Below are 13,673 nucleotides of genomic sequence, written 5' to 3' on the forward strand. Positions count from 1 at the left end.
TTTACAACGGTAAAAAAAAAAAAAGCTGATTTTATATCAACCGTTCGATCTGAGATCAACTGTTGATATTAATCTGCTTTATAAATTTAAAAAAAAAAGAAAAAATAGTTTTAAAATTAAGAAAAGTTACTGTTGTGACATGTGGCACAATCTGGAGTGTTGGAATTCAAAATTTTTAAATCCAACGGCAGAGATTAATTATTTGAATAAAAATTTAAAAAAAAATTGTAAAAAATCCGAAAAAATTGTAAAAAATCTGAAAAAAAATTGTAAAAAATTGTTTTTACTTTTCTATAAATACCACTTCTTCTCCATCTACCTTACACCACAATTTCATATTTTCTCAACTACTTTCAATCAAATTCCTATCTTTCTCTCAAAGTTTCAATCCACATTTTTTCCACAAAATGGCTACTGATGCAGGTTCGAATTGGTCGCTTCTTGAAGATGTTGCGTTGTGCACTAGCTGGGTTGAAGTTACTCATAATTCCCTTACGGGTAATGAGATGCAATTGCGAGAAATGTGGAGTTTAATTCATACCAAATTTGTTGAGCAAATGAGTGGGAAAAGAACCAAAGAATCGATATCCAGTCGTTGGAAAATACTTAGCCATTCCTTTAGTACGTGGAGAGATGCCTTGACACAAGCTAGTAATAATGTTCGAAGTGGGGCAAATTATGCGGATGAGGTAAGAATATATTATAATTATTTGTTTGTATTATAATTTTGTTACCTAATTTGATTATAATTATTTGGTTGTTTCATTTATTTGTTACCTAATTGTTTGTATTATTTATTTGTTTGCAATATTTATTTGTGACCTAATTTCATTATTATTATTTGTTTGTATTATTTATTTGTGACCTAATAATTTCATTATTATTATTTGTTTGTATTATTTATTTGTTACCTAATAATTTCATTATTATTATTTGTTTGCAATATTTATTTGTGACCTAATTTCATTATTATTATTTGTTTGTATTATTTATTTGTGACCTAATAATTTCATTATTATTATTTGTTTGTATTATTTATTTGTTACCTAATAATTTCATTATTATTATTTGTTTGCAATATTTATTTGTGACCTAATTTCATTATTATTATTTGTTTGTATTATTTATTTGTGACCTAATAATTTCATTATTATTATTTGTTTGTATTATTTATTTGTTACCTAATAATTTCATTATTATTCATTTGTTTGTATTATTTATTTGTTACCTAATAATTTCATTATTATTCATTTGTTTGTATTATTTATTTGTTACCTAATAATTTCAATATTATTCATTTGTAGCAACTTCAAGCACAAGCATGGTATGGTGCCAAAATCAAATCAAGAAACAAATCATTCACCCGGTGGGAATGTTGGAATATTGTTAAAGATTGTCCTAAATTCAAAGTTGTGCCTGTTGGTCCAGAAGTATGCATGAACAGCATCCCTCTACACAGCACCTTTGTACACAGCACCCATCCACACTCTACACCCGATCATGGCTCCCATGTGGATGAAGAAGATGGAGAAGAAGTGCCTGAAACGCCCATTCCTGAACAAGCGTCGGGGTCGACCCGTTATCCAATTAGGCCTCTAGGTAAGAAGGCTTCAAAGAGGAAAGGGAGTGTTTCCAAGAATGATTATGGAAAGTACATGCAAGAACTTGCTCGTCAAGGTGAATTGACGTTGGCGCGGGAATTAGCGAAGTATGAGGCTGACAAGGCTAGCGAAGAGGTAAAAGCTGCAGCTATTCAACAAGCATTTCAAGCTGAACAGAGGGAAAGAGAGCTACTTAGGCAAGAAAGGGAGTTGCTTAGAGAAGAAAGAATTGCACAACGAGATCGTGATATTATGAACACGCATTTAGAAGGGATGTCTCCAAATTCTAAATATTTTTTGCAGTCGGAGAAAGCGGATGTGGTGCAAAGGAGGCGTGCAAGAGAAGCGAGATCAAGACAAGATGGTCCTAGCACAACAAGACAAGATGATCCTAGCACCACAGATTGGTTAAGTGGTGAGGAATAGGGTACTTTTGTAATCGGAGCCCATAGTTTTCCAATCACTTTGGGTTGTAATTTATTATTTATGTTGTTTCCATTTTATTGAAGTTAGTACTTTATTTAAAGTGAGAGTACATGTATTTAATTTCGTAATATATTTATCCTAATAATAGAATCTTTAATTCATCAAATTGTTCACGTATAATGAAATTATAAAACACACCAAATAAAACTCACCAATTGGAATTACATAAACACACCAACTAAAATTACATAAACATACGAAATAATAAAAAACTCACTACAAAAAACACACCAAATAAAAATACATAAACATACGAAATAATAAAAAACTCACTACAAAAAACACACAAAATAAAATTACATAAACACACCAAATACAAACAAACATACTAAATAAACTTAAGTATCTTTAGCTTGTTTCAATGCCCACTGGTGCTCTATCAAGTCAATTTGCCGATCATTGTGCATAGATGACCTTTGAAATGCAGTATATCGTTGAATGACCCTTTCATTGTAACGTCCATCCCTTTCTAATGGCTCGTGTTGCACGGGTTCTTCGATGCCATCATGCGTACAATATATCCGTGTTCTTGAATTGTTCATTGTGTCTGGTTCTGGCTCATATTCATCAACCGCATCATAATCAAACTCATCTTCCACAATCATGTTGTGAAGAATGACGCACGTCATCATGATGGATCGAAGTGACTCTACATCGAACATTCTGGCAACACCCCTGACGATCGCCCAACGAGCTTGAAGGATACCAAAACAACGCTCCACATCCTTCCTGCACCCCTCTTGACAGCTTGCAAAGTGTTTTTCCTTTGCACTTCGCGGGCGTGGCACTGTTTTGACAAATGTTTCCCACCGTGGGTAAATGCCGTCAGCTAGGTAGTATGCCCCGTCGTACCTACGTCTGTTGACGACGTACGTGACTTTTGGTGCCTTTCCTTGCAGGACGTCGTTGAACACTGGGGATTGAGCAAGGACGTTGAGATCATTTTGAGCCCCCGGAACCCCGAAAAAGGCGTGCCATATCCATGTATCAAAAGATGCCACTGTCTCCAAAATGATAGATTTTGATCATTTTCTGTCCCCATATGCGCCTTGCCATGCACTTGGACAGTTTTTCCACGTCCAGTGCATACAATCGATGCTTCCTATCATCCCAGGAAAACCTCGCATCTCGCCCTTCTTCAGAAGCCTTTGCAAGTCCACGTGAGTAGGTTTTCGGAGGTACTCTGCGGTGTACAAAGATTCGACTGCTCCACAAAACCTCATCAGGGCCTCAAGAATGGTTGATTTCCCCATCCTCGTTATCTCATCCACTTGGTCTGCAGATGCTCCATACGCAAGCATCCGCAACGCAGCAGTGATTTTTAGCTCAGGCAGAAGACCCATAACACCACAAGCATCATTCTTTTGCACAAAGTAAGAATCATGGTTGCAAACATCAGTCATGATTCTGTTGAACAAATGTCGTTCCATTCTAAAACGGCGTCTGAAGTACGTATCAGGAAATGCACTATTATGGACAAAGTAATCGTCCAACAGCTCTTCACCCCGTCGTTGCCTGCTTCTATCAATGTTTCTTGAACGGTTGGGCCTGCATATCTGAGCAACAGTCTGGATGACTCGACGGGAATGTGAGGCTCTGGCCATTCTTGTTTCATCATCTCTCCTTCTACGCTCATCATCCTCTTCCATCTCATTTTCGGCTATCTGAAGGTTGAACATTCCTTCAGATTGGTTAAACAATTCCTCCTTTTGCTGATCGATTTCCCACATCATCCTTGATGAAGAAGAAGACATTGTAAGGATGGATGGTCAAGAAGAAGCAGAAATTATGAATAATGAGATAGAGATGTTGAGAAAATTGGTGTGAGATTTGTGAGAATGGATGGTGGATTATATGGACGATTTAGAAAAGGATCGGATTGTAGATGAGGCCACGTGGCATGCCGTCATTCGTTAAAAATCTAATCAAAATCTATCCTCAAAGATTCTGAAAAGATAATGACACATGGCACGATCGTATTGGATAAAAATCTTATCGAAATCGATCTCCAATAATTTTATATTTTCGGATAATGACACGTGGCGCAATTTTGAACGAGTTAAAATCTGATCAAAATCTATCGTCAAAGATTCTCAAAAGATAACGACACGTGGCACGATGACATTGGATAAAATTCTTATCGAAATCGATTTCCAATAATTATCTTTTCGGATAATGACATGTGGCGCAATTTTGAACGAGTTAAAATCTGATCAAAATCTATCGTCATAGATTTTCAAAAAATAACAACACGTGGCACGATGACATTGGATAAAAATCTTATCGAAATCCATCGCTAAATAATTGTTTGTTTTTATAAAATGACACGTGGCGCAACGAGAACGATTTAAAAAATCTTATCCGAAATTACAAATAATTTTATTTTGTATTATTTAAACAAACAAAAAAACTAATATTTTATTGCCTATTGCCTGGGGGGAGGGCTCCAAGGGTGGAGATGCAAATGGCAATTACTGTTCATTAATGGCAGTTACTATTCATTTAAGGCAGTTACTGTTCAAAAGGGTGGATTCAATAGTGGATTGCCAGGGGGAAGGCTCCATGGGTGGAGTTGCTCTGAGTAGGTCTCCGGAGGTACTCTGCGGTGTAGATAGATTCGATTGTCGAACAAAACCTCATCAGGGACTCAAGAATGGTTGATTTTCCCATCCTCGTTATCTCATCCACTTAGTCTGCAGCTGATCCATATGCAAGTATCCGCAAGGCAACAATAATTTTTTGCTCAGGCAGGAGACCCATAGCACCAAAAGCATCCGGCTTTTGCACAAAGTAAGAATCATGGTTGCAAACAGCGCCCATGATTCTGTTAAACAAATGTCGTTCCATTCTAAAAAGACATCGGAAGTATGTATCAGGGAATGCACTGTTACGGATAAAATAATCATCCAAGAGCTCATGACCTCGTCGTTGCCTGTTTCTATCAATGTTTACAGCACGGTTGGGCCTGCAGATATGAGCCACAGCTTGGACGACTTGATGGGATTGTGAGGCTTCTGCCATTCTTGATTCGTCATCTCTTCGTCTACGCTCGTCATCCTCTTCCATCTCATTTTGGGCCCAATCCCCAACATTGAACATTCCTTCTGATTGGTTAAACAATTATTCCTCTTCTTGATCGATTTCCCATATCATCTTTGAAGAAGAAGAAGAAAACATTGTAAGAAGGAAGCAAAAACTATGAATAATGATAGGGATTTTGGTGAAGAAGGAAGCAGAAACTATGAATAATAATAGAGATCTTGAGAAAATTGGTGTGAGATTTATGAGGATGGATGGTGGATTAAATGGAGGATTCAGAAAGGATTAGGTTGTAGATAATGCCACGTGGCATGCCGTCATTCGTTAAAAATCTGGTGGAAATCTATCCTCAAAGATTGTAATCAGATTATGACACGTGGAACGACATGATTGGTTAAAAATCTTATCAGAAATTCATCACCAATAATTGTCTTTTCAGATAATGACATGTGCCTTGACACAACGATTAAAAATCTTATCGGAAATCCATCACCAATAATTGTCTTTGCGGATAATGACACGTGGCGCAATGAGAACGATTAAAAATCTTATCCGAAATAACAAATAAAATTCTTTTGAATTATTTTATAAATACAAAAATACAAAAAATTTATTACTATTGGCTTTTCGGATAATGACACGTGGCTGTTGACCCTAGAAACTACCAAGCCTACGTGGCGCGCAGGCCGAGTAATCTATAAGCTAACTACGTCATTTGGTGAATGTGGGGCGTGCCAACTCGTCGGCCGAGCTCGGCCGAGGAGTAAATTTGTTGATGTTGCGTTGGGTGCGCGGCTGACTTCTGCGTCTTGCGATTGTGGCCGAGAAAGGAACACGTCTCGACCTCTGGGGCTCTCGAGCCTGAAGACAAGGTTACTATTCTTACGAAGTTCACGAGTCGTCGTCGTCGGATTCAGTCATAGTGATGTTATTCGTCAGAGTAAACTCACGCCGAATCGACACCAGAGTGTAAGGGCACAAGTACTCAAAGCAAATATAAGTTTTAATGGTGAACGTGGTTCGGCCGTCCGAATGCTGAACTCTAAATCCCACTTGGGAATATCTAATCATAAAATAACTCGGCGGGCAAAGCGCCGAGCTCGATATACCGTAACACATCACTTCACCGAGAAGGCTAATGAAATGACCTCAATCAATAAGGATCCGGAAATCCTCCTCGACCGAGACTTGGATAGGTAATCAACCGTACTCGCCGTAGTGCTGTTGATGCCAACGGAAGATACTGCGAGATCGGCTGATTCTACGGTGACAAAGCTATCTATGCCAACTTAAGATATCACCGGTTGCTTCCACAGTGCTGTTGATGCCAACGGAAGATGTGTCAGCGAAAAAGAAAGAAAAAAATCTCAAGTTGTTGAGAGTTTGCGCGGGGCAGTTTTGTATTGATTTGCAGAGGGCCTTAATGATGCGCAGCCTCTCTTATTTATAGCAATGGCTCCCCCCAAGGTCGAGTAAAAACCTACTCGGACTAGGTCTTCTTCTCCTGATCAGCACCGATTCGACCATTCCTACTTTCACTGGGACTGTGAACCTAGTCCTCAACCGAACCGGATTCACTTCCGGGTCCTGCCGAGACTCCTTATTGCACTAGGACTTGACTTCTTCCGTTATGACCTAGCCGACCTAGGTTTGGAGGCCCACGTACTTGAACGATCCATGGTATTCTTGTCGCAAGGCTTTCCAGGCCGAGAATGATTCTATACTCGGCCCAAACTATTATTTTGGGCCCAAACATTGCCCCCTCGCTTCTGAGGTCCTCGGCCTGAATTCGTTGGCCGAGGTTCGGCCTTGAAGAAGCGAATGTAATCCTCAGAACCCTAGTGCTCTAATTCCGAGGTGCATTTATTGAGCACGATTGCACGATCTTGGTCCTGCTAACCAACTCGCCACGTGGCGTCTTCCAACACGGCCAATCCCCAAAAATGTCGTCTAAGGCGTGCAGCTGCCTGAACCGTCATGCCATCATGATCTTATGGCTGAACTTAACCACTACCTCAATCCGCGAGCTACTACCTCAATCCGTGAGTCACTTGTCATTGTGCAGGCGTCGAAACGTCTTCCGCCATTAATTTCGCCGTCACACGCAATCGTGCGCCCCCAAAACCTGAGACCTTCGGTATTCTCAACTGCATTTCCCAAATGTTCATCATGATCAACAATTCCTTCGGTCGATTTTGCCCTCTGTTTTGAATTTTCAACGATTGCCCTTCCTGCCAAAAATCCTATAAATATTGAAATCCCTTATTCATACTTTACGCTTCCAAAATCACTCCGAAATTTCTTGCCCTTGTTCTCCAGCACATATTTCTTCTCCCCAAGTCTTCGTTCCTCAATCTTTAAACCCAGGAAATTCTCTTCTTGTCAAACCATTCGCCATGGCCTCCTTTATCTCCAAGCTTTCTAAGGAGTGCGACCAATGCCAGAAAATCATCTAAGGAGTGTGACATGAGTACCTCTCACCAAATCTTGGGTCCTCTCTTTAAGGCGGCGGTGCCACCAACCATCACCGGGCTTCTCCAGAAGCACTGCCTGTCATCCTTGCTGCAAGGATTTGAGTGGTCGAAGTGGGAGGTGGCGAGGCCTCAGGGCTCCTGGCCCTCGACCATTGCAGCCTGGGCAACCTGGGTTGTACGAATGGAAAGGCTTTTCGGCGAGCAATGGAAAGCCCTAGGCATTTATAATGCCATTCGCCTTTCGTCTATGGATATCATCCTGGACAAGGAGCTTCTCCTGGCGGCCTCATGTTTCTGGTGTTCGGCTACTAACACCATGGTTCTCCCTCTCGGCCCCATTGGCCCCACCATCCTCGACCTCACTGCCATCTTGGGGACTTCCCCAACTGGAATTCCAGTCGATGCTGCCCTCCCTAGGTACCCGTCGAACCTCAATTTGAAGGTGCTCTTCGACAAGCGGGCCCTTGAGACGCTGAGCGGTGATGGCCAAACACCCTTGAAGGAAGAGGTCCACAAGCTTCACAAGAACTTTTTCAACTACAACACCATCTACCTCCATTTTGCCGGCCGAGGAGAGAAGGCTCTGCGAGAAGGGGAGCACGAGGCTTTCCTCTTTTATTGGTACAACAAATTTATTTGTTGTATCAAATCTAACATATGTCTGGTCGAGAATATGCCAGTGGCCGAAGCCTTAGCCAGTGGTCACACTTTGGCCCTCAACCCGGCCATACTCGTACATCTCTTACGCTGCTTGGCCGAAGTCACTCTCGACAAGATCGATCCGCAACAGAATGGGCCCCTCTGGGTTTTCCAGCTCTGGTTGCAGGTCTATTTTGCCCCTCTTCGGCCAACGATGGCCGATTTTTCGCCCGAGGAAGCGCTCGGCCCCCAACTGGCTCTTCGGCCAATCCCCTCCCCACCAAGCTGAAGAAGTGTTCAGATACTTTTTCGCTCTTGATGACCTTTATGATGACGAATTCTTGATCTGTCATCGTCGAGAATACCCTTCGTCGATTAGACTTCCGACATCAGCATGGGGCGCAGACGAAGAGGCTGACCTTCGTCAATCCTGGGGGTCCTTCGGGCTTGCCCGCGACCTTCCTCTCGGCTGTGAGGGTCGCCGAGCGAGTTGGGAAGTGTATCACCCAAACTTCCTTGCTCGGCAGCTTGGCTACCTCCAAGGTTGCTCGGTCTCCCTTCTCTCCTCTCGGTCCGTCCTGAGCCGTGGATGCGAAACTGGTTCTTCCGAGAAGGAATGCAGCGACGCAAATAGGGAGTTCCAAGAGCGGTGCCAGAAATTCCGCCTTTGACCGGCCACTCCAGAAACTCTTTGCACTAATACCTTCGGTACCTGGTGGGAAGAATATACCCAACAGTTCTTTGGTGCCCCGGTCGAAACTGTTCTCGCCAAACTCTTCGGTGGTCGACCTAAAAAGGCTTCTGCCCCCCAAACCCAAGGTAATGGTTTATTTCTACCTTTTTCTTTCAATTTTGAACTACTGATCTGCTTTGCTGACTTGCTTTTGCTTCCTCAGGTAGCCGGTCCTTAAAAAAGGTGGAAGTGGTCGCTGCAGCTGCAGCTAAGAAAAAATCGGTCGCCTCGAAGAAGGCTAAAACCGCTGGGCCTGTCTTGCCGAGCAAACGGTCTCGTCAAGAGGCCGAGCCGACCGTCGAGCTCCCTCGGCCTGCCAAGCGGGTCAAAAAGTTGGTGAAGAAAAGAGCACGGGAGATCCACGTCGTTTCCAGTCATACTACGGAGGCAACGACTCCCAGTGTTTCCCCTTCTCTCACCGTTGGCCAGGTCGAGAAACAGCCAACTCCAACCGCAAAAATAGTCCAAGTACGGCCTGTTTCTGAGGTTGGTGCAGCAGTCGTAGCTCCATCGATCGGGGCTACGCCTGCCCTAGAAAGGGCAGTCCCTGCGACCGAGAAGACTTCTCCCGCACCTCCAAAGCCTTCGGTCATCGTTCTGGAAGAGAGCGAAGGGAGTGACGAAGTTCCAGTGGCGAGTCGCCCTCATCCCCGCCGTCACCCTCTTCCTGGGTCTAAGGTGGCTGTTTCAATCGGCCCTTCCATGGCCGACCGTGGTAAACGACCGGTCGAGGAACCAGTAGCGGCGACCGAAACGCCTGCTCCTCCACAGGACCAGGATGTCCATCCTGCGTCCGAAGCGGCTGTCCCAGTCGGCCCTTCCGCTGCCGACCGTGGCAAACGACCGGCCGAGGAACCCGAGGCAACAGCAGAAACGCCCGTTCATCCTCAAGACCAGGGCTTCCACATTCCTCCGCAGGAGGTTACTTCGGCCTTCGTAAGTACCCTCTACCGTCTTTCCTTGATTACTTTTCTGCTTTAGAATTCTAAACGAGGAACATACTAAATGTCAGGTACCTGTACACTCTTTTCACCGAAAATTCTACGCGTCGAAGGGCGTTATCTATATTTCTTGGCCGCCTCAGTGGCCATCGAATGTAGATAACCTCCATCGGCCGCGTGAACTAAGAAGCAATCTAAGACACTGGGCTCGGCCGTTGAGTTCTTTGGGTTCGAGCAACGATCCTGGAGACATGGCCGAGGTCTCCTCTCGGCAGGTTAAAAAAACGTAACTTTCTTGCTATCCTTGTTATGACTTCTTTTGAGCTTAACCTAATTTGTATGTGCAGGCTTCGTGGGAGGTCGAATTCAAAGCCCTCCTCTCCAGCACAATTACCGGGTCTGGTCCTTCGGCCCCCACGACTGAAACTGCCGATTCAACCGCTCTGTCTCAGTTGCGAAAAGTCTTGTCGTTTTCAGCGTCGCAAGTGCTCGAGCGCAATGGTCTTGATCTGCTTGGCGCATGTCTGAACGACCTCGGAGCTGACGGTCGTCTGAGCGGAGATGCTATCGTTCGGGCATCGTCGGCCTTGGAGAGGGTTCGGGAGACATTTAGTATCTTCCAGACCGCTCTAAAGGCCGAACAAGACCTGCAAGCTGCCATGGCCGTCCAAGACACTATCCGTCCGAAAATCGACACCCTAAAGGTAAAAGGAGAAGCATTGGCCGAGCTTGACCGTCAAATGGCAGAACTAGCGAAACGTAGGTCGGCCATTGCCTCCGATCTTGCTAAGGACTTCGAGTCGGGCGGAAAAGATTGCCTGACCGAGTATGCGGCGACCACAAAACGGGTCGAGCGGTTGAAGCTGGACAAGAAGAATCGGCAGGCCGAGGTCATCATGGGCGAGGTGCGGTGGTTGGAGTTGAAGGCCCTACTCAGCACTCTTCTACCCCCTTCCCCTTGAATGTACTTGAATGTAAACCGACCGACTTGCTCATTTTGTATATGCTTATCAATCTTAATGAAATGGTTTTCTATTCCCGCATTTCCCACATGACCGGGTAGTATTTTTTCAAAAACTTCCCGTTGATTGGTAATCTGTGAACCAAACCGGTCCGGTCTTTAAGATGATACGCCCATTTTCCGTATACTTTATGTATAACGAACGGTCCTTCCCAATTTGGCGACCACTTGCCGAACCTAGGATCTTTTAGTCCTACGGGTAACACCGTTTGCCAAACCAATTTACCCTCGCCGAATGTTTTCTGACGCACCTTTTGATTATAGGCTCGCTCGGCAATCCGTTTTTGTGCCACCAGTAAGTTATAAGCGTCGAGTCGTGCTTCTTCCAAATCCTCTAATTCCTGTCTCATGGACTGATTATATTCGGCGCTAAACAAACTACTTTGCTCAGTTAATCGCAACGAATTTATGCTTAACTCGACTGGTAACATTGCATCGTGTCCGTAGGTTAATGCATACGGGGTTGTCGCAGTCGCCGATCGGGGCGATGTTCGATATGCCCATAATGCCTCATTCAACTTCAAGTGCCACATGTCGGGTCTTTCTTTTATTATTTTTTCGAGGATGCCGATCAGCACTTTATTACTTGCTTCGGCCTGCCCGTTCACCTGTGGATAATACGGTGTGGACTGTTCCAACCGAATTTTCAAATTTACCGTGTACTCTTTAAACCTTTCGGCTGTGAAGATTGTTCCATTATCGGTTATGATCGTTTCCGGTACGCCAAATCGGGTCACAATGTGTTCCTCCACGAAGTCGCAAACTTCTTTAGATGTTAACTCGGCATATGATTTTGCTTCGACCCACTTAGTAAAGTAATCAGTTGCGACTATTATCCATGCATGCTTAGCAGCTCCAGAAGATGGCGTGATTTTACCGATTACGTCCATGGCCCATCCCCTAAACGGCCATGGCTTAATGACCGAATGTAGTGATTCGGCCGGGACCCTTTGTATAGGCACGTGGATTTGGCACTGCACGCATCCTCGTGCAAACTCGATACAATCCTTTAGTATTCTCGGCCAAAAATAGCCGTGCCGTCGAAGTAACCATCGCATTTTTCGTCCAGATTGATGAGCTCCGCAAACCCCTTCATGGACTTCCGTGATCGCCCGAGCACCCTCTTGGGGGCCGAGGCATAACAGTAACAATCCATCCTCCCCTTTTCGGTATAACTCGTTTTGGTACGTGACATAGTTCGTGGCGTGGACTCGTGTCTTGCGACTATGTTTTCCATTGGGATTGTCAAGGTACTGCATAATGGGCTTTCTCCAATCATCTGGTGTTGCCTCGACGGTGCAAACCTCAATAATATCTTGTCGATCTAACAACAAAGGTAAAGACATGACTCGAGTGCGTATTACATCGTCGTGCCGGAGGATTTGTTGGTTGACCAAGGCTGGGTATAATTGTCGTAACACCGGTATTTCTCGGCCTAGCTTGCCCCCCAGGAGTTGTGCACCAGAGGCAATTTGAGCCAACTCATCTGCGTCGGTATTATGGATCCGGGAAACATGTTCGAACGTAATACCGTCGAAGGACTCGGCCAAATAGCTGGCAACCATGTGGTAGGGTGCCAGGGTACAACTCATGCAGCGAAAAGACCCATTAAGTTGGTTAATCACAAGCTCAGAGTCGCCGAGGACGAGGGCACGGGTGGCCCGCAAGTCATGAAGAAGGCCAAGGCCGATGATTAAGGCTTCATATTCGGCCTGATTATTGGTGCAGTCAAAATCCAACTTAAGCGAAAAATACCAACGATCGTGATTAGGAGATTGAATGACAACTCCAACGCCGGCCGAGGATGAAGTACTGGACCCGTCAAAATACATCGTCCAATAGTTGTCGCGTGTTTCAACCATGCCGATTTCGACATCAGTGTCCCCAAAACCATAGGGGGAAGGGTGGTGAGCCAGGAAATCGGCCAATGCTTGGCCTTTGACAGCTTTCTGAGGCACGTATTGTAGGCTAAATTCGGATAACGCCATCGTCCACTTCCCAATTCTCCCTTTTACGATTGGCCGGGTAAGCATGTACCGGATAACGTCGGTCTGGGCAATGACTTGTGTGACCGACGGAAGCATGTAATGCCGGAGTTTGGAGGCGGCGAAGAACACGGCAAGACAGAGCTTCTCCACGGTGGAATAATTGATCTCCGGTGGATTAAGATTTCGGCTGAGGTAAAAAATAGCCTGCTCTCGCCCGGCATCATTGTCTTGGGCAAGGAGGCAGCCGATTGACTCTTCGACCGCCGAGATATATAGTTTGAAGGGTTTACCGCGCCGAGGTGGAACAAGGACAGGTGGTGTTGTGAGGGAGACTTTCATTTGTGTAAACGCCGCCTGATGCTCGCTTGTCCACACAAATGTATCCGAGTCCTTAAGTTTCAAAAGTGTGGAAAACGCTTTCATTTTTCCTACCGAGTTAGCTATAAATCGACGGAGAAAATTTATCTTGCCGAGTAAGGACTGCAGCTGTTTCTTCGTAGTTGGTGATGGAGCACTGATGATTGCACGTGCTTTATTTTCGTCCACTTCAATCCCACGGTGATGTACCAGGAAACCGAGAAAATTATCGGCCGACATACCGAATGCACATTTGGCAGGATTCATTTTGAGATTGTGTTGGCGCATACGAAGGAAAGCCTGTCGGAGATCATCCACATGAGTTCGCCGTTGTTTGGATTTAATCACAACATCGTCAATATAGACTTCGACGATGGTTCCAATTAAGTCATGA

The sequence above is a fragment of the Malus domestica genome, chromosome 09 (assembly GCF_042453785.1).
Source record: "Malus domestica chromosome 09, GDT2T_hap1".
NCBI lineage: Eukaryota > Viridiplantae > Streptophyta > Magnoliopsida > Rosales > Rosaceae > Malus > Malus domestica.